The sequence below is a fragment of the Manis javanica genome, chromosome 6, assembly GCF_040802235.1.
Source record: "Manis javanica isolate MJ-LG chromosome 6, MJ_LKY, whole genome shotgun sequence".
In the NCBI taxonomy this organism is placed as follows: domain Eukaryota; kingdom Metazoa; phylum Chordata; class Mammalia; order Pholidota; family Manidae; genus Manis; species Manis javanica.
The window spans coordinates 6,718,140-6,739,907 of record NC_133161.1 but is presented as its reverse complement, the minus strand read 5'-3'; the positions used below and the strand labels follow the sequence as shown (position 1 = coordinate 6,739,907).

Genomic DNA, 21,768 nt, shown 5'->3' with positions numbered 1-21,768 from the left:
TTCCCTTTGGTACCTGTTAGTCCATTTTTGGGTTCTGTAATTCCGCTGCTGTTTTGTTCCTTCAGTTTTTCCTTTGTTCCTATACTCCTCAGATGAGTGAAATCATTTGGTATTTCTCTTTCTCCGCTTGGCTTATTTCACTGAGCATAATACTCTCCAGCTCCATCCATGTTGCTGCAAATGGTTGGATTTTTCCACTTCTTATGGCTGAGTAGTATTCCATTGTGTATATGTACCACATCTTCTTTATCCATTCATCTACAGATGGACATTTAGGTTGCTTCCAATTCTTGGCTATTGTAAATAGTGCTGCGATAAACATAGGAGTGCATCTGTCTTTCTCAAACTTGATTGCTGCGTTCTTAGGGTAAATTCCTAGGAGTGGAATTCCTGGGTCAAATGGTAGGTCTGTTTTGAGCATTTTGATGCACCTCCATACTGCTTTCCACAATGGTTGAACTAATTTACATTCCCACCAGCAGTGTAGGAGGGTTCCCCTTTCTCCACAGCCTCGCCAACATTTGTTGTTGTTTGTCTTTTGGATGGCAGCTATCCTTACTGGTGTGAGGTGATACCTCATTGTAGTTTTAATTTGCATTTCTCTGATAATTAGCGATGTGGAGCATCTTTTCATGTGTCTCTTGGCCATCTGTATTTATTTTTTGGAGAACTGTCTGTTCAGTTCCTCTGCCCATTTTTTAATTGGGTTATTTGTTTTTTGTTTGTTGAGGCGTGTGAGCTCTTTATATATTCTGGACGTCAAGCCTTTATCAGATCTGTCATTTTCAAATATATTCTCCCATACTGTAGGGTTCCTTTTTGTTCTATTGATGGTGTCTTTCGCTGTACAGAAGCTTTTCAGCTTAATGTAGTCCCACTTGCTCATTTTTGCTGTTGTTTTCCTTGCCCGGGGAGATATGTTCAAGAAGAGATCACTCATGTTTATGTCTAAGAGGTTTTTGCCTATGTTTTTTTCCAAGAGTTTAATGGTTTCGTGACTTACATTCAGGTCTTTGATCCATTTTGAGTTTACCTTTGTATATGGGGTTAGACAATGGTCCAGTTTCATTCTCCTACATGTAGCTGTCCAGTTTTGCCAGCACCATCTGTTGAAGAGACTGTCATTTTGCCATTGTATGTCCATGGCTCCTTTATCAAATATTAATTGACCATATATGTTTGGGTTAATTTCTGGGGTCTCTAATCTGTTCCACTGGTCTGTGGCTCTGTTCTTGTGCCAGTACCAAATTGTCTTGATTACTATGGCTTTGTAGTAGAGCTTGAAGTTGGGGAGTGAGATCCCCCCTACTTTATTCTTCTTTTTCAGGATTGCTTTGGCTATTCGGGGTCTTTGGTGTTTCCATATGAATTTTTGAATTATTTGTTCCAATTCATTGAAGAATGTTGCTGGTAATTTGAGAGGGATTGCATCAAATTTGTATATTGCTTTTGGCAGGATGGCCATTTTGACGATATTAATTCTTCCTAGCCATGAGCATGGGATGAGTTTCCATTTATTAGTGTCCCCTTTAATTTCTCTTAAGAGTGACTTGTAGTTTTCAGAGTATAAGTCTTTCACTTCCTTGGTTAGGTTTATTCCTAGGTATTTTATTCTTTTTGATGCAATGGTGAATGGAATTGTTTTCCTGATTTCTCTTTCTATTGATTCGTTGTTAGTGTATAGGAAAGCTACAGATTTCTGTGTGTTGATTTTGTATCCTGCAACTTTGCTGTATTCCGATATCAGTTCTAGTAGTTTTGGAGTGGAGTCTTTAGGGTTTTTTATGTACAGTATCATATCATCTGCAAATAGTGACAGTTTAACTTCTTCTTTACCAATCTGGATTCCTTGTATTTCTTTGTTTTGTCTGATTGCCGTGGCTAGGACCTCCAGTACTATGTTAAATAACAGTGGGGAGAGTGGGCATCCCTGTCTGGTTCCCGATCTCAGTGGAAATGCTTTCAGCTTCTCGCTGTTCAGTATAATGCTGGCTGTGGGTTTATCATATATGGCCTTTATTATGTTGAGGTACTTGCCCTCTATTCCCATTTTGCTGAGAGTTTTTATCATGAATGGATGTTGAATTTTGTCAAATGCTTTTTCAGCATCTATGGAGATGATCATGTGGTTTTTGTCTTTCTTTTTGTTGATGTGGTGGATGATGTTGATGGATTTTCGAATGTTGTACCATCCTTGCATCCCTGGGATGAACCCCACTTGGTCATGGTGTATGATCCTTTTGATATACTGTTGAATTCTGTTTGCTAATATTTTATTGAGTATTTTTGCATCTACATTCATCAGGGATATTGGTCTGTAATTTTCTTTTTTGGTGGGGTCTTTTCCTGGTTTTGGTATTAGGGTGATGTTGGCTTCATAGAATGAGTTTGGGAGTATTCCCTCTTCTTCTATTTTGTGGAACACTTTAAGGAGAATGGGTATTATGTCTTCTCTGTGTGTCTGATAAAATTCCGAGGTAAATCCGTCCGGCCCCGGGGTTTTGTTCTTGGGTAGTTTTTTGATTACTGTTTCAATTTCTTTGCTTGTAATTGGTTTGTTTAACTTTTGTGTTTCTTCCTTGGTCAGTCTTGGGAGGTTGTATTTTTCTAGGAAGTTGTCCATTTCTTCTAGGTTTTCCAGCTTGTTGGCATATAGGTTTTCATAGTAGTCTTTAATAATTCTTTGTATTTCTGTGGAGTCTGTCGTGATTTTTCCATTCTCATTTCTGATTATGTTGATTTGTGTTGACTCTCTTTTTCTCTTAATAAGTTGGGCTAGAGGCTTATCTATTTTGTTTATTTTCTCAAAGAACCAGCTCTTGGTTTCGTTGATTTTTGCTATTTTATTCTTCTCAATTTTGTTTATTTCTTCTCTGATCTTTATTATGTCCCTCCTTCTGCTGACTTTAGGCCTCATTTGTTCTTCTTTTTCCAGTTTTAATAATTGTGATGTTAGACTATTCATTTGGGATTGTTCTTCCTTCTTCAAGTGTGCCTGGATTGCTATATACTTTCCTCTTAAGACTGCTTTCGCTGCATCCCACAGAAGTTGGGGCTTAGTGTTGTTGTTGTCATTTGTTTCTATATATTCCTTGATCTCTATTTTGATTTGTTCATTGATCCATTGATTATTTAGTAGCATGTTGTTAAGCCTCCATGTGTTTGTGAGCCTTTTTGTTTTCTTTGTAGAATTTATTTCTACTTTCATACCTTTGTGGTCTGAAAAATTGGTTGGTAGAATTTCAATATTGTGGAATTTACTGAGGCTCTTTTTGTGAGCTAGTATGTGGTCTATTCTGGAGAATGTTCCATGTGCACTTGAGAAGAATGTATATCCTGTTGCTTTTGGATGTAAAGTTCTATAGATGTCTATTAGGTGAGTTGTGGATGTATTTTAGAGGTGATTTTTGCTTCACCATATTCCTTGCCCACATCTAAATGCTTAATGCTATTACAGGAAGTATCTAAATTTTTTTTTAAGTACATGGGTGAGCATTAATCCATAATAACAGTTGAGGAACAACAAAATCAAAGCATGTGTCATTTACATTTTCTTGGTAGTTATCATATGTTAAAAGTACTTTATAAATCTGGAAAATACCGGTTTAAGACATTAACTGCAAAGGTATTTCAATTTCTTTTTTCTTTCAAAGTCTAAAAACTGAGTTTTAAAAGCATTTCAGTCCATTGAAAATCAGACTTTAGCTTTTTAATATTCTCTTGGATTCTTTCCTGATATATTAAAATTGGTTCTCCTACATTTCTGTCTAGCTCAGTAGTTTCCAGAATGTGAACACTGTCACAAAAGATGTTAGGTCATACTACTTTGAGCAGCATGACCAAATCTATTTTCTAGAGCATTTTGGCTCTCCTTTAAGGAGGGGATGTAATGCTGTGATTTCCAAAAATCTGGGCCAGGTTACCTTTCTTGTTTCCTAAATGACCTTATGTATTAGCTTCTGGGGAAGATACTGGGTTTTTCTGGTTTATCTCCTCCTCTTAAGGTCAGGAGGCACTTAACTTCGACTTGATTCTAAGTTCTAGTTTATTCTGTGTAGGGTTTTTCAGTTTTATTTTGGCTAAAGCAGTTCTGATGGTTTTAACTGTTAGCTCATTGATGGTTCTGCTGAGCTTCCTTCAGTCCTTTGAACTGCCCTCAGGGTGTTTCCATTGGGCAGCCTGCCCTTACTGATCTCCTTTGCTCCCTAAACCATATCCAATTCTCTATTTTAAGCGTGATATCTAAGACTTTAATTTTTTCTGTGTCTATATTAGTGAGCCACCAAATCATACTAGTTCTTCCTTCAGAATGTTCTGTCTTCAAGTCTCTCTTTTTGGCTCTCTTACCAGCTTCATGTCGCCCTTACGCCCTCATGGCCAGCGATGCAGGAGTCTCCTGTATTCATGGGTTGTCAAGGCTCCTGAGACTGTAGGTCTGTCCCCAAGTGGTAGTTGAGTCACCATGATTTGATAGAGCTGGACTGCTCCCCATCCTGGCCAGTCCTTTACCACACAAGCCCATCTCTCTTCCCCTTAAACTCAAAAAACACTCAGGCCTGGCTGTGCACACCATGCTAGTTTGCTGCACTTGGTTGTTCAAACTGGAATACAATTTTTACTAATAAAATTTAACGAAATTGCAATAAAGCAAACCAGTTTGGGGGGTTGTTAACTTTGAGATTTTATCTGTAATAAATTATAAATGTAGAAATTTTCTTTGGATAAGGCTGATTTATGGAAAATGAATAAAGAATCTTCAAATCAGAACCAATAAACCATGTTACATTAAAGTTTCCTTTTGAAAATGTGGATGTGTAAGATGAACATCACATTGCTTTTTTATGGTAGGGATATGTGTGTACCTAGGACAGTAGATTACCTTAATAGCTGTAGTGAAAAGTAGTTTTTAAAACACATTTAGAGGACTCCCTTGGCAGCAGTAAATCGAACTGTAGGTTTGTTTATTTTAAAAAGAGGATAATTTTTTCAAAATGCAGAAGAGGGTTTGTTTGTTTTAGTGATGGTTTAATATAGACTGAGTATCTATATTCTGTGTATGTGATCAGAAGAAAGTCCTAAAATGTGCTTCTTGTGGTTTATTGTATGTATACTTTGCAGAAGTTGATTTATTTGCAAAGTTTTATTTTAGAAAATTAAATCATGTTTGTGAAGCCCAAGTTATCTAAAATGTCCATTTTTAAAAATACATCTTTGAGTATTTTCCCCCTTACAAAAGCATGGGGAAAATAAGGATTTTGTGATTTTGGTGTTCTTTTGCAAATATTAACTATTTTCAACTGGGAACATTGGCTTGATGGTTTTCAGAAAAGCTATTTGAAGCATAAGCTTGAAAACCCGCTTGAGGTAAAACTCATTAGTGAAGTAAAATATGTGAAATGTTGAATGTGCCGAACCATTTCCTTGAGGCTTCCCACCCTAAACTTCAGCTGGACAGTGAAGTTGATGACACTACCCTAGTCACAACTAGTGTGTTGGTAGAAATCAGTACCAATCTTAATCTGGAGCATGTTCTTTATTTTTATTTGTAAATGGGTCTTAATTATCATACAGGTACAAATGAGCTGCTGTTAGGTCTTTTCTGCCCCCAAACAATAACCTAAAAAACCACCAGTTTTATAGTGACTATAAAAACAAGTTGTCCATGAGGAAGAAGTTAAGCTGTCACTATTTGCAGTTGTGATACTATATATAGAAAACCCTAAAGACTCCACCAAAAACTATTAGAATAACTGGATTCAGCAAAGTTGCAGGATACAAAATTAATACACAGAAATCTGTTGAATTCCTATATACTAATGATGAACTAACAGAAAGCAAAATCAGGAAAACAACTCCATTTATAGTTGCATCAAAAAGAATAAAATACCAGGAATAAGTCTAATCAAGGAGGTGAAAGACCTGTACTCTGAAACTAAGACACACGAGAAAAATTAAAGACACCAATAAATGGAAATCTATCCTGTGCTCATGGATAGGAAGAATTAATATTGTCAAAATGGCCACCCTGCCCAAAGTAATTTACAGGTTCAGTACATTCCTTATCAAAATACCAGCAGCATGTTTCAATGAACTAGAACAAGTAATTCTAAAATTCATATGGAACCACTGAAGACCCCAAATAGTCAAAGCCATCCTGAAATAGAACAAAGTTGGGGGAATTATGCTCCCTGACTTCAGGCTATACTACAAAGCTGCAGTAATCAAAACAATATAGCACTGGCACAAGGACAGACCTGTAGATCAATGGAACAGAATAGAGAGCCCGGATATAAACCCATGCATATATGGTCAATACAGTAAAGGAGCCGTGAAAACAGTGGGGAGAAGACAACCTTTTCAGTAGCTGTTAGGAAAACTGGACACTATGTGAAAGAATGAAACTGGATTACTGCTAACTCCATACACAAAAGTAAACTTGAAATAGATCAAAGAGCTGAATGTAACACATGAAACCATAAAACTCTTAGAAGAAAACAGGCAAAAACCTCTTGAACACAAGTATGAGCAATTTTTTCATGGACACATCTGCTGAGGCAAGGAAAATAGAAAGATGAATACTGGGACTACATCAAACTAAAAAGCTTCTCTACGGCAAAGGACTCCATCAGTAGAACAAAAAGGCATCCTATAGTATGGGAGAATATATTCCTAAATGATTTGTCTGATAAGGGATTAAGACCCAAAATATATGAAGAACTCATCCTCCTCAACACCCAGAAAACAAATAACCGGATTAAAAAATGGGCAGAGGACCTGAACAGACATTTCTCCAAAGAGGAAATACAGATGGCCAACAGGCACATGAAAAGATGCTCCACATCACTAATCATCACGGAAGTGCAAATTAAAACCACAATGAGATACCACCTCACAATAGTTAGAATAGCCACTATCCAAAAGACAAGAAATAACAATTGTTGACAAGGATGTGGAGAAATGGGAACCTTTGCCACACTGTTGGTGGGAATGTCACTTGGTGCAACTGTTGTGGAAAGCATTATGGAGGTTCGTCAAAAAACTAAAAATAGAAATACTGTTTTATCCAGCACTTCCACTTCTAGGAATTTACCCAAAGAAAACAAAATGCCTGATTCAAAAAAGATGTATGTACCTCTATGTTTATTGCTGCATCATTTACAATAGCCAAGATATGGAAGCAGCCGAAGTGTCCATCAATAGCTGAATGGATAAAGAAGAGGTGGTACATATACACAGTGGAATATTATTTAGCCATAGAAAAGAAATCCTGCTATTTGCAAGAGCATAGGTAGATCTAGAGGGTATTATGCTTAGTGAAATAAGTCAGGCAGAGAAAGACAAATACCATATGAGTTTACTTATTTGTGGAATATAAAAACAAAACAGAAGGAACAAAACAGCAGTAGATTCATAGACACAGAAGTGACTAGTGGTTATCATGGAGGTGGTTGGAGTTGGTGGGGAGGTTGAGGGAGATAAAGGGACACAAAAATTCTCCATTATAATATAAGTTGGTCACGGGGATGGTAGTACACCATCAAGAATATAGCCAATGATTCTGTAACATCTTTCTATGTTAATAGATAGTAAACACAGTAGTGGGGGTGAGGATTTAATAATACGAGTAACTGTTGAACCACTGTGTTGTACATTTGAAACCAATGTTTAAGATTATCTATCAATGATACTTCAACAAAAAATAAAGACTTGTGCAGACAGATTCACTACAAATTTTTGCAGTTAAAAATAAACATCTTGAGTAGAAGCAGTTGGTTAAAAAAACATGAAATGTTAGAAGCCTAAATCTCTTTCAGAATCATCTTAGGGGAGGCTGATGTTAAAAGTTCATCAAATTTTTTGTTTTGTTTCACATATGTCCAGATTGTTTTGTCAGGTTGGGAACAAGATTTTTTTTTTAAGCCCCCTTTATACCTCAAAAAAAAAAAAATCTTGTTGAAGGTATTCATCAAATGCCATGTTTCCATGAGTTTAGAAGATGAACTTTAAAAATGGAGAGACTGAATTTAATTATTTATATTTGGTTGATTCAAAGCCTAGGTTTAAACTCATTTGTGTATTATGTATTTCCCCATACCCTTTCCCCACACTAAAATAAATTTCTGAGTACTTGATGTCATAGTAGCTAGTGAGGACATTTTCAGTGCGGTACTTTTTATTGGGTGCAGCACCGAACATGAACCCGGAAGGGGGCACAGATCTCTGACAGGTAGACCCACAGGAGCAGTAGGTGGCACGAAACGCATCGTGACCCTGAACAGTCAAGGCCATTATCCCTGCACTGGGAATATGTCCCTTAAAAGAAGGTGCTTCTTGATTTCTCCAGGGACTTGCAGTGGGGTGAGCGAATCAAAATGGGAAAGTTCCACTTAGAGTGTAGAGGTAGGACTGTTATTCCTTTTCATACCAGTTTGTAGTGAAATGGGAAGTGTCTCAAGTTCACTTAGGGAAAGTTGTGGGTCAGAATTTTTGAAGTTAGGGTTTGTTTATATTAGTGGAAGAAAGTAATAAAAAGGCCTCAAAACCTGGATTAAGTGAGTATCTTCTTGTTCACTTACTGATGTAGCTTTCAAAATATTCTTATGTAGCAGATATTATTTCACTTAGCACTCACCAGCTCTAGAGCAAACTGTTCACTAAACAGGTGGAATAGTGGGAACTGTGAGTTGAAACCTAACTTCTTTGAAATAAAAGTTGTGGCATTTTGGTAGAATCGGCATTTGTGATGGAATAATGCATCTTTTACTGAAGCAGCCCCTGGTGTATGTACCTCACTTGCCACTTCATGTGGCACATGATTATGCCTCCCCTGCTGAGATTTTCACCCTCAGTGGCCTGATGTTTCCTGTACCACCAGCATTCCAATCACTTCAGGAGTGAAAATGACTTTCTGCCTGTCTGGTTATCTGTTTGTCTGGGTCTTTACAACCCTGGGACGCCGAGACCGAAGAGGTTTTAGGTTGCTGATGTGCATTGAAAGCTCTTCCAGTAGTGGATTTTCCACAAAGTTAGTGGATTCAGTACAATAGCGGCTTAACCCATTACCCAGTAAAATAGGTAAGAAATATTTTTCAAGCTGGTATTTTAAAACATCCTATTAAATTATTTTGTGGAAGGATGAAAGGTTGGATGAATTTTAAGAGAGAATGAGATTTCAAAGAAAATAGTCACCTAGTAACTACTTTTGGCTGTATCCAAAGATGCAGATAGGTACATTTTGATGGGAATTTGGGGAAGTAGTGCCCTTGGTATCATTAATTCTGAAAGGTATTATGAAATTTTTAGGCAGCATTAATTTACTTCATTTTGACTTTAAAAATAAGCATGCTGGCTTTGACATCCCCCACCCCCCAGTAGGTTTTTGTTGTATTTTAAGTGCCATGGTAGGAATTTCAAGGACATCTGATAACCTTTGTAGAAGTGTTACTATAAATAGTAGCAAATGCTTACTATGTGTCAGGTACTCTTTTAAACATTTTATTTGCATTGCTCATCTGTTCTGCACAGCCACTTTGTAAGATAGGTACTGTTATCATCCCAATTATAGATAATTGTAGGGACAGCAGGTAAAGAATCTGCTCACACAGCTAGTGAGTTGTAGAGCCAGGTTTTGAAGTCTTACAAACATCCACATAATTTATATAATAACCATGTCATTGTATAATGTTGATCCCTGCTTCTTTAATTATCTCTACATTAAGAATACACTTTGCAGGGCAACCTTGTACATAGACATAACTGAAACAAAGGATGCACTGAATAAAACTTACATTCTATGAGCTTTTTTTCTATTGCACTTTTTAAATTTCAGTTGGTATTTACTAAGTTGATTTTGTGGCCCACACATTAATGGATTGCAGCCCTCCATTTGGAAAGCATGCATTATATAATAGTCATGATCAAATGTAACACCATTTTTCCTTGTTTTAAAGCAAATGAAAGGGCTTGGAAGTAAAATACATGCACGCACCAAGTTTGGTCATTGAATAAATGGGCTTATAAAAGCTTTGTGTTAAAACGGAGGTCTTAGCAGTTATAAAGCTAGATTATGTGGACAAATTGGTCATTCATATAGCACCTGAATGATAAATGGTTATGGTGGTATGCAAGTTTTCTAAAGCAGTTTATACCAGTGAGGTTTGTGTCACCCCACTTGGAAGTCACATAATAATTAAAATAGGGAAACTGTATGCTGATTGAATTAAGGTTCATTTATGAATTGAATAATACTAAAGGTTTTGATTGCATGTCTGTGGGTTTTAGGAATTAAAAGGACCTTCTTCTATTAATTAATTGTTTAAGTACCCACATCAGAATAGCTTATTAGTTACTAAAATGTTCATAGGAAAAAATCCATACTTAATGACATTTAAAATTTCTCACAATTATAAAATTGTGTTTTTGTGTGTGGAATGAATTGAATAAGCGTGTGCATGTATTTATATGATTAGAAAGGCAAAGGTTGGACATAAAGAGAAAGCAGCTATATCACTTGTATAAGTTGAAAGCCTACTTAATTTTGAATCTCTGCTAGTTTAATTGGGACGAAAGGCATAGAAGTAAACCTTGAAACTTTAAATACATTTGCTCTTCCCTACCCCAGAATGGAGAGTCATGGCTTTGTTTCTTAATTTTTTAAAGCCATCAGTTCTATATATTTATGAGTTGTTTGAATAATTATATTCCTAAAAAATTATGCATAAACTTCATATATAAGGTAAATATTGGGCTATTCCTCTGCCCAGATTTTTCTCAGTTGTTACTATGCTAATAGAAATAAAATGTTCTAAAGTAAAAAGTTGCTTTACTTTAATAATTTTATATGCTGATGGGCAGACAAAGTTTTCGTTTTTAAGTATCATCAGAAATTCAGGTGTGTTCCCAAAATATTTGGAGCAGTATTACACCAATATTTCTGGACATTTGCAGTATGCTGATGCAACTGTGAATAAGACCCCTGCTCTCCAGCCACAGAACTGAAGCCCACAAGTCAGAAGCATTACTGCCGTTAAATCTGAAGTTCCTGGTGAGAGATGTTCTATTTACAAAGAAGAACCTTTTATTGCTGTATTTTCCATTTTTATAATAATAGGTATAAATGTAAAATCCACTTATTAAAACATCCGTTATTCAAATAGCAATAATTAGCAAAATAGCCTAATTTGAATTGTGGAAAATAAGCAAATATAGTGTCTGTATTCCATACTTCATTTTTGTTACTCATGTTTTCCACATTATAAAATGCAAGTGTATTTCTTATTACAAATATATTTTCATTAAGGTATTATTATTGATATACACTCTTATGAAGGTTTCATATGAAAAACAATGTGGTCACTACATTCACCCATATTATCAAGTTCCCCCCCATACCCCATTGCAGTCACTGTCCTGATCAGTGTAGTAAGACGCCACAGAGTCACTACTTGTCTTCTCTGTGCTACACTGTCTTCCCCATGATCCCCCCCCATACCATGTTTACTAATCCTAATACCCCTCAATCCCCTTCTCCTTCCCTCCCACCTGCTCTCCCCAACTCCTCCCCTTTGGTAAACCACTAGTCCCTTCTTGGAGTTTGTGACTCTGCTGCTATTTGGTTCCTTCAGTTTTTGCTTCGTTGTTATACTCTACAAATGAGGGGAATCATTTGGTACTAGTCTTTCTCTGCCTGGCTTATTTTACTGAGCATAATACCCTCCAGCTCCATCCATGTTGTTGCAAATGGATTTGTTTTCTTCTTATGGCTGAATAGTATTCCATTGTGTGTATATATATATGTACCACATCTTCTTTATCCATTCATCTACTGATGGACACTCAGGTTGCTTCCATATCTTGGCTATTGTAAATAGTGCTGCATTAAACAGAGGTGCATATATGTCTTTTGGAATCTGAGAACTTGTATTCTTTCGGCAAACTCCTAGGAGTGGAATTCCCAGGTCAAATGGTATTTCTATTTTTATTTTTTGGAGGAACCTCCATATTGCTTTCCACAATGGTTGAACTAATTTACATTCCCACCAGCAGTGTAGGAGGGTTCCCCTTTCTCCGCATTCTTGCCAGCATTTGTTGTTCTTAGTCTTTTTGATGCTGGCCATCCTTACTGGTGTGAGGTGATATCTCATTGTGATTTTAACTTGCATTTCCCTGATAATTAGTGATGTGGAGCATCTTTTCATGTGTCTGTTGGCCATCTGAAATTCTTCTTTGGAGAATTGTCTGTTCATATCCTCTGCCCATTTTTTAATTCAGTTATTTGCTTTTTGGTTATTGAGGCGTGTGAGTTCTTTATGTATTTTACCTGTTAACCTCTTGTCAGATATATCATTTACAAATGTATTCTTCCAGATTATAGGATGCCTTTTTGTTCTGCTGATGGTGTTGTTTGCTGTACAGAAGCTTTTTAGCTTGATGTAGTCCCATTTGTTTATTTTTGCTTTTGTTTCCCTTCCCTGGGGAGATGCATTAGGAAAAAGTTGCTCATGTTTATATTCAGGAGATTTTTGCTTATGTTGTCTTCTAAGAGTTTTATGGTTTCATGACTTATATTCAAATCTTTGATCCATTTCAAGTTTACTTTTGTGTATGGGGTTAGACAATAATCCAGTTTCATTCTCTTGCATGTAGCTGTCCAGTTTTGCCAACAACAGTTGTTGAAGAGGCGGTCATTTCTCCATTTTATGTCCATGGCTCCTTTATTGTATATTAATTGACCATATATGCTTGGGTTTATATCTGGGCTCTGTAGTCTGTTCCATTGGTCTATGGGTCTGTTCTTGTGCCAGTACCAAATTGTCTTGATTACTGTGGTTTTGTAGTAGAGCTTGAAGTCAGAGAGCATAATCCCCCCAGCTTTATTCTTCCTTCTCAGGATTGCTTTGGCTATTCGGGGTGTTCTGTAGTTTCATATGAATTTTAGAACTATTTGCTCTAGTTCGTTAAAGAATGCTGTTGATGTTTTGATAGAGATTCCATTGAATCTGTAGATCAGTTTAGGCAGAATGGCTTTTTTGACAATATTAATTCTTCCTGTCCATGAGCACAGGATGTATTTCCATTTATTGGTATCTTTAATTTCTCTCATGAATGTCTTGTAATTTTCAGGGTATAGGTCTTTCACTTACTTCATTAGGTTTATTCCTAAGTATTTTATTCTTTTTGATGCAATTGTGAATGGAATTGTTTTCCTCATTTGTCTTTCTGATAGTTCATTGTTAGTGCATAGGAATGCAACAGATTTCTGTGTAGTAGTTTTGGAATGGATTCTTTTGGGTTTTTTATGTACAATATCATGTTATTCATAAACAGTGACAGTTTGACTTCTTCCTTGCCAGTCTGGATGCCTTTTATTTCTTTGTGTTGTCTGATTCCTTTGGCTAGGACCTCCAGAACCATGCTGAATAAAAGTGGGGAGAGTGGGCATCCCTGTCTTCTTCCCGATCTCAGAGGAAAAGCTTTCATCTTCTCGCTGTTCAGTATGATGTTGGCTGTGGGTTTGTCATATATGGCCTTTAGTATGTTGAGGAACTTGCCCTCTATACCCATTTTGTTTAGAGTTTTTATCATGAATGGATGTTGAATTTTGTTGAATGCTTTTTTGGCATCTATGGAGACGATCATGTGATTTTTGTCCTTTTTGTTTATGTGGTGGGTGATGTTGATGGATTTTCGAATGTTGTGCCATCCTTGCATCCCTGGAATAAATCCTACTTGATTATGATAGATGATTTTTTTATGTATGTTTGAATTCGGTTTGCTGATATTTTGTTGAGTTTTTTCCATCTATGTTCATCAGGGATATTATTCTGTAATTTTCTTTTTTTGTGGTGTCTTTGCCTGGTTTTGGTATTAGAGTGACGCACACCTCATAGAATGAGTTTGGGAGTATTCTCTCCTCTCCTACTTTCTGGAAAACTTTAAGGAGGATGGGCATTAGGTCTTCACTAAATGTTTGATAAAATTCAGCAGTGAAAGTGATGCTTTGCCTTTGGATTGGTGCATTCATACCATTTACATTTAGGGTGATTATTGGTAAGTATGTATTTATTGACATTGCAGGCTTTAAATTTGTGGTTACCAAAGGTTCAAAGGTAACTTCCTCACTATCAAACAGTCTAACTTAACTCACTTAGTATGCTATTACAAACACAATCTAAAGGTTCTTTTTTTTCCCTCCTTTTTCTTCTTCCTCCATTCTTTATATATTAGGTATCATATTCTGTACTTTTTATCTGTCCCTTGACTGACTTTTGGGGTCGTTGATTTAATTTTGCATCCACTTAGTGAACGTTCTACTTTCTTTACTGTGGTGTTATTACTGCTGGTGACAGCTATTTAGCCTTAGGAACACTTCCATCTGTAGCAGTCCCTCCAAAATACACTGTAGAAATGGTTTGTGTGAGGTAAATTCTCTCAGCTTTTGTTTGTCTGGAAATTGTTTAATCCTTCCTTCAAATTTAAATGATAGCCTTGCCAAGTAGAGTATTCTTGGTTTGAGGCCCTTCCATTTCATTGCATTAAATATATCATGCCACTCTCTTCTAGCCTGTAAGGTTTTGTTGAGAAGTCTGATGAGAGCCTGATGGATTTTCCTTTGTATGTGATCTCTTTTCTCTTTCTAGCTGCTTTTAAAAGTCTGTCCTTAACCTTGATCTTTGCCGTTTTAATTGTTATATGTCTTGGTGTTGTCTCCCTTGGCTCCCTTATGTTAGGAGATCTGTGCACCTCCATGAACCGAGAGACTATCTCCTTCCCCAAATTGGGAAAGTTTTCAGCAATTACCTCATCAAAGACACTTTCTATCCCTTTTTCTCTCTCTTCTTCTAGTACCCCTGTAATGCAAATATTGTTCCATTTTCGATTGGTCACACAGTTCTCTTGATATTCTTTCATTCTTAGAGATCCTTTTTTCTCTCTGTTCCTCAGCTCTTGTATTCCTCTTCTCTAATTTCTATTCCATGTACTGTTTCTTCTACTACATCTAATCTGCTTTTAAATCCCTCCACTGTATGTTTCATTTCTTAATGATGGAATCTCCATCCTAAATTTGTCCCAGAGTTCTTGAATATTTTTCTGTACCTCAATGAGCATGTTTCTGATTTTTATTTTGAAATCTCTTTCAGGAAGATTGATGAGTTCAGTTTCACTTGGTCCTTTTTTTGGTGTTTGTGGGATTTTTTTTTCCGTATCATTAATCTACAATTACATGAGGAACATTACGTTTACTAGACTCCCCCCTTCACCAAGTCCCCCCCACATACCCCATTATCACTGTCCATCAGTGTAGTAAGATGCCGTAAAATCACCACTTGTCTTCTCTGTGTTTGCACGGCCTTCCCCGTGCCCCCCACACACATTATACATGTTAATCGTAAGGCTCCCTTTCTTCTCCCCTCCCCCTTCTCCATCCCTTCCCACCCATCCTCCCCAGTCCCTTTCCCTTTGGTAACTGTTAGTCCATTCTTGGGTTCTGTTCTTCTGCTGCTGTTCTGTTCCCTCAGTTTTTCCTTTGTTCTTATACTCCACAGATGAGTGAAATCATTTGGTACTTGTCTTTCTCCTGCTGGCTTGTTTCACTGAGCATAATACCCTCTAGCTCCATCCATGTTGTTGCACATGGTAGGATTTGTTTTTTTCTTATGGCTGAATAATATTCCATTGTGTATATCTACCACATCTTTATCCATTCATCTACTGATGGACACTTAGGTTGCTTCCATTTCTTGGCTATTGTGAATAGTGCTGCAATAAACATAGGGGCACATCTGTCTTTTTCAAACTGGGCCCCTGCATTCTTAGGGTAAATTCCTAGAAGTGGAATTCCTGGGTCAAATGGTATTTCTATTTTAAGCATTTTGAGGAACCTCCATACTGCTTTCCACAATGGTTGAACTAATTTACATTCCCACCGGCAGTGTAGGAGGGTTCCCCTTTCTCCACAACTTCGCCAACATTTGTTGTTGTTTGTCTTTTGGATGGTGGCAATCCTTACTGGTGTGAGGTGATATCTCATTGTGGTTTTAATTTGCATTTCTCTGATGACAAGCGATGTGGAGCATTTTTTCATGTGTCTGTTGGCCATCTGAATTTCTTCTTTAGAGAGCTGTCTATTCAGCTCCTCTGCCCATTTTTTAATTGGATTATTTGTTTTTTGTTTGTTGAGGTGTGTGAGCTCTTTATATATTTTGGATGTCAACCCTTTATTAGATCTGTCATTTGTGAATATATTCTCCCATACTGTGGGATATGTTTTTGTTCTATTGATGGTGTCCTTTGCTGTACAGAAGCTTTTCAGCTTGATATAGTCCCACTTGTTCATTTTTGCTTTTGTTTCCCTTGCCCGGGGAGATATGTTTATGAAGAAGTCACTCATGTTTATGTCTAAGAGGTTTTTGCCTATGTTTTTTTCTAAGAGTTTTATGGTTTCATGACTTACATTCAGGTCTTTGATCCATTTTGAATTTTTTTGTTAAGTATTTTTGCATCTATGTTCATCAGGGATATTGGTCTGTAGTTTTCTTTTTTGGTGGGGTCTTTGCCTGGTTTGGGTATTAGGGTGATGCTGGCTTCATAGAATGAGTCTGGAAGTGTTCCCTCTTCTATTTTTTGGAAAACTTTAAGGAGAATGGATATTATATCTTCTCTGTATGTCTGATAAAACTCTGAGGTAAATCCATCTGGCCCGAGAGTTTTGCTCTTGGGTAGTTTTTTGATTACCAATTTAATTTCTTTGCTGGTAATTGGTCTGTTTAGATTTTCTGTTTCTTCCTTGCTCAGTCTTGGAAGGTTGTATTTTTCTAGGAAGTTGTCCATTTCTTCTAGGTTTTCCAGCTTGTTAGCATATAGATTTTCATAGTATTCTCTAATAATTCTTTGTATTTCTGTGGGGTCTGTCATCATTTTTCCTTTCTCATTTCTGATTCTGTTGATGTGTGTTCATTTTCTTTTTCTGTTTATAAGTCTGGCTAGGGGCTTGTCTATTTTGTTTATTTTCTCAAAGAACCAGATCTCTTGGTTTCATTGATTTTTTTCTATTGTTTTTTTCTTCTCAATTTTATTTATTCTCTGATCTTTATTATGTCTCTCCTGCTGACTTTAGACCTCATTTGCTCTTCTTTTTCCAATTTCGATAATTGTGTCTTTAGACTATTCATTTGGGATTGTTCTTCCTTCTTTAAATATGCCTGGATTGCTATATACTTTCCTCTTACAACTGCTTTTGCTGCATCCCACAGAAGTTGGGGCTTTGTGTTGTTGTCATTTGTTTCCATATATTGCTTGATCTCTATTTTGATTTGGTCGATGATCCATTGATTATTTAGGAGCATGTTGTTAAGCCTCCATGTGTTTGTGAGCCTTTTTGTTTTCTTTGTACAATTTATTTCTAGTTTTATACCTTTGTGGTCTGAGAAGTTGGTTGGTAGAATTTCAGTCTTTTTGAATTTACTGAGGCTCTTTTTGTGGCCTAGTATGTGGTCTATTTTGGAGAATGTTCCATGTGCACTTGAGAAAAATGTGTATCCTGTTGCTTTTGGATGTAGAGTTCTATAGATGTCTATTATGTCCATCTCTTCTAGTGTGTTGTTCAGTGCCTCTGTGTCCATACTTACTTTCTATCTGGTGGATCTGTCGTTTGGAGTAAGTGGTATGTTGAAGTCTTCTAAAATGAATGCATTGCATTCTATTTCCTCCTTTAACTCTGTTAGTATTTGTTTCACATATGTTGGTGCTCCTTTATTGGGTGCATATATATTTATAATGGTTATATCCTCTTGTTGGATTGACGCCTTTATCATTATATAATGTCCTTCTTTATCTCTTGTGACTTTCTGTGTTTTGAAGTCTATTTTGTCTGATAGTAGTACTGCAACACCTGCTTTTTTTCTGCCTGTTGTTTGCATGAAATATCTTTTTCCAACCCTTGACTTTTAGTCTGTGCATGTCTTTGGGTTTGAGGTGTGTCTCTTGTAAGCAGCCTATAGATGGGTCTTGCTTTTTGATCCATTCTATTATTCTGTGTCTTTTGATTGGTACATTCAGTCCATTTACATTTAGGGTGATTATTGAAAGATATGTACTTATTGCCATTGCAGGCTTTAAATTCGTGGTTACCAAAGGTTCAAGGTTAACTTGTTTACTACCTTACTGTCTAACTTAACTCACTTATTGAGCTATTAGAAACACAGTCTGTTGATTCTTTATTTTTCTCCCTTCTTATTCCTCATCCTCCATCCTTTATTTGTTAGATGTTTTATTTTGTGCTCTTTTGTGTTTCCTTTTACTGCTTTTGTGGGTAGTTGATTTTATTTTTTGCCATTAGTTAGTATTTGATTGTTCTGCTTTCTTTGCTGTGATTTTATTTTCTCTGGTGACATCTGTTTAGCCTTAGGAGTGCTTCCATCTAGAGCAGTCCCTCTAAAATACCCTATAGAGGTGGTTTGTGGGAGGCAAATTCCCTTAAGTTTTACTTGTCTTGGAATTGTTTAATCCCTCCTTCATATTTAAATGATAATCATGCTGGATACAGTATTCTTGGTTCAAGGCCCTTCTGTTTCATTGCATTAAATATATCATGCCATTCTCTTCTGGCCTGTAAGGTTTCTGTTGAGAAGTGTGATGATAGCCTGATGGGTTTTCCTTTGTAGGTGACCTTTTCTCTCTCTCTGGCTGCCTTTAATACTCTGTCCTTGTCCTTGGTCTTTGCCATTTTAATTATTATATATCTTGGTGTTGTCCTCCTTGGGTCCCTTCTGTTGGGAGTCTGTGTGCTTCTGTGGTCTGAGCGACTATTTCCTCACTCAGTTTGGGGAAGTTTTCAGCAATTATTTCTTCAGATATACTTTCTGTCCCTTTTTCTCTCTCTTCTTCTTCTGGTACCCCTATAATGCAAATATTGTTCTGTTTGGTTTGGTCACACAGTTCTCTTAATATTCTTTCATTCCTGGAGATACTTTTATCTCTCTGCATCAGCTTCTCTGCATTCCTGTTCTCTGATTTCTATTCCATTACTGGCCTCTTGCATTTCGTCCATTCTGCTTTTAAGTCCTTCCAGAGATTGTTTTATTTCTGTGTTCTCCCTCCTTAGCTCTTGGATATTTCTCTGCAAGTCCATCAGCAAGGTTATGACCTTTATTTTGAATTGTTTTTCAGGAAGATTGGTTAAATCTATCTCCTCAGATTCCCTCTCAGGGGAGGATGTCTGGGTTAGTTTGGTCTGTATCAAATTCTTCTGCCTTTTCATGGCGATAGGGGTAGTCGTAAGCAGTTGACGCGTGTGTCAGCTGGGAGAACGAAGACCCTTTCCACTTGCTCCTGGCCTTCCTTTCCTTGGAGAACGGCGACCCCTAGCAGCTTGTGCTGGGCAGTTGCACACAGATGGGTCTCTGATTCTTGCCCCGGCTGCTGTGGAGCTCCACACAGTTGCTGTTGGCATGGCCGGCCTCAGGCTGCTGCTCCTCTATGGCAGGCCTGCGTCAGAGGGGGAACAGGCAGGAGGCTGTTTATCGCTGTGAGGGGCCTCCAAGCCACACTGCCGCCCAGGGGTTAGGGTGCCCGGAGTTTCCTGGGATTCCTAGCTACTGGACTGAGTGCACTGGGACGCTTCTGTCCAGTTGTGAGGCCCCTGTCCCTTTAAGACTTTCAAAAAGCACTCGCTTTTCTTTTGTCCCAGGGGCGCCAGCTGTGGGGACCCGCTCGCAGGTTTTACTGTCCTATTTCCCTGGTATCCAGCACCCCACGCACTGCGTGTCTGCACTCCCAGTGCGGATGGCTAGGGCTGGGTATTTAGCAGTCCTGGGCTCCCTCTCCCTCCCCTCTCTGACCCTCTCTTCTCGCCAGGGAGCTGGGGTGGGGGGCATACTCAGGTCCCGCTGGGCTGTGGCTTGTATCTTACCCCCTTTGTGAGGCACTGGATTCTCGCAGGTGTAGGTGTAGTCTGGCTATTGTCTTGGGTCTTCTGGTCTCTGTTTTAGGAATAGTTGTATTTGTTGTATTTTCAAAAATATATATGTTTTTGGGAGGAGATTTCCACTGTCCTACTCAGGCCACCATCTTGGCTCCTCTGTTTTTTGTGATTTTTTTTTTGAACCAGGTTCCTTTGACATTTCATATTTGTATGTGGCGCCCTCTAGTGCCCAGAAGCTCTAATCTCTGGAGCTGCTCAGTCCCTGGAGTGATGTCCGGGTTCTCAGGGGAGCGGCACTGGTGCCTGGGGAAAGGAACGAGCTGTTTCCTGCTTGCCAGCTTCTGTGCCTGTCTCCACTGTCAGAACCAGTGGCTGAGCACACAGGTGTCTGCTCTGTGCTTTGCATTTGTAGCTGCTGTAGGTGGGGCCTCCCTCTGGCTGGCCTGACACCAGGGCAGGAACTACAGGTTTGTGAGCTAGTGCCCGCAGGCCAGGAAGAAGGCACAGTACACTACATATCATGGTTGGCAGCCTCAGAGCTGAAAAGCCAGCCAGGGGATTGAGCGCCTGAAGCTCCTGAAAGTTCCCATCCTGCTGGACAGAGTGCACCTGGACAATTTTGTCCACCTGTTCTTTCTCCTGAGCAAGCGCTGTGCAGTCCTTGCCCCTTTAGCAGCCCTCTCGCTGTTAGGAAGTCTCTCAGACTGCCCACCTTTCTTTTGTCCCAGAGCAGCCGGATGTGGTCTGCCTGTCTTAGCTTTCTAACCTCACTAATCAGAGTACCATGCAATGTAGGTTGGTGCTCCCAAAGCAGATCTCCAGGGCTGGGTGTCCAAGCAGTCATAGGTTTTCACCCCCTCCCCATTCCATTTCTCTTCCTCCTTTTGGTGAACTGGGATCCGGGAAGGGATTGGGTCCCCGCGGATCACAGCTTTGGTACGTTGCCCTGTTTTGTGAGGTCTGCTCTTTTCTCCAGGTTTATGCAGACTGGCACAGCCTTCTTTACTGTTGCTCTTTTAGGATTAGCTGTATTAACTATATTTTCGTATTATATGTGGTTTTGGGAGTAGTTCTCTTGTCCCACCTCTCACGCCGCCATCTTTAATCCCATCGTGTGGTAAATTTGTTAACTGAACCTGTTCGTTTAATGCCCTAAATGTTTAGTTACTAGCGTCAAATAAAGACGTAAGGCAGTTTGAGCACTTATGATAACATTCTCAGGTCTTGGGAATTGGGCTTTGAATTGGTGGTTTGAGAAATAGCAGAACCCACTTCCTGTTTCGCCTTGTGTTGATGTTGCTTTTCTTCATAGCTATTGATTTAAAGGTTTGAATGATTTTAGCTGAATTTTATCTCTAATGTCTCTAGAATGCCATCTATTAGGATATCAATTGAAATTTTTTATGCTTATCAACTGTAATTGTTTGAACTTAATTGTGATTGTTCTCTTGTTCTACACAGAAATGGGGTGGTATTTTTAAATTTTATATGTAAGTGTAAATTTTGCAACCCTTGAATTTCAGTAATGAAGTCATATAAGCTTACCTAAGGGGATAAGTGCCCTTTCTGATAAAGGTACAAGTAGAATCTTAATTATTGAATGCACAAATTATTGGTCTGCATTTAAAAGATATTAGCCCCTTGAAGACATCTTTAAGTTAAGATTCCATCTTGATTAAAAGGTGAAAATTTTTAATATTTAACATTTGAATATTAGTTAATAAATATTCAAATGAAATAGAAAGCTCTAAGTAGTTTTGGGGTGTGAAGTATGAATAAATATCTAGTTCATGAATTTGCTCACACTGCCTTGGCCTTTTCATTTGCAGTCATTTGGATTTCTCATC

General features: G+C 38.0%; 1 protein-coding gene across 4 annotated transcripts in view; it reads left to right on the top strand.

Moving 5' to 3' along the window:
* Window positions 1-21,768, top strand: part of CUL1 (cullin 1) — a 114,002-nt gene that overhangs the window by 9,012 nt on the left and 83,222 nt on the right. Inside the window, exon 2 of one of the 4 annotated variants that reach the window (XM_073238280.1) lies at window positions 10,948-11,044. The exons of the other annotated variants lie outside the window; for them this stretch is intronic. The gene's annotated coding sequence lies outside the window, so the exon portion shown is untranslated. The remainder of the gene's footprint in view (window positions 1-10,947; window positions 11,045-21,768) is intronic. 4 annotated transcript variants of the gene reach the window in all.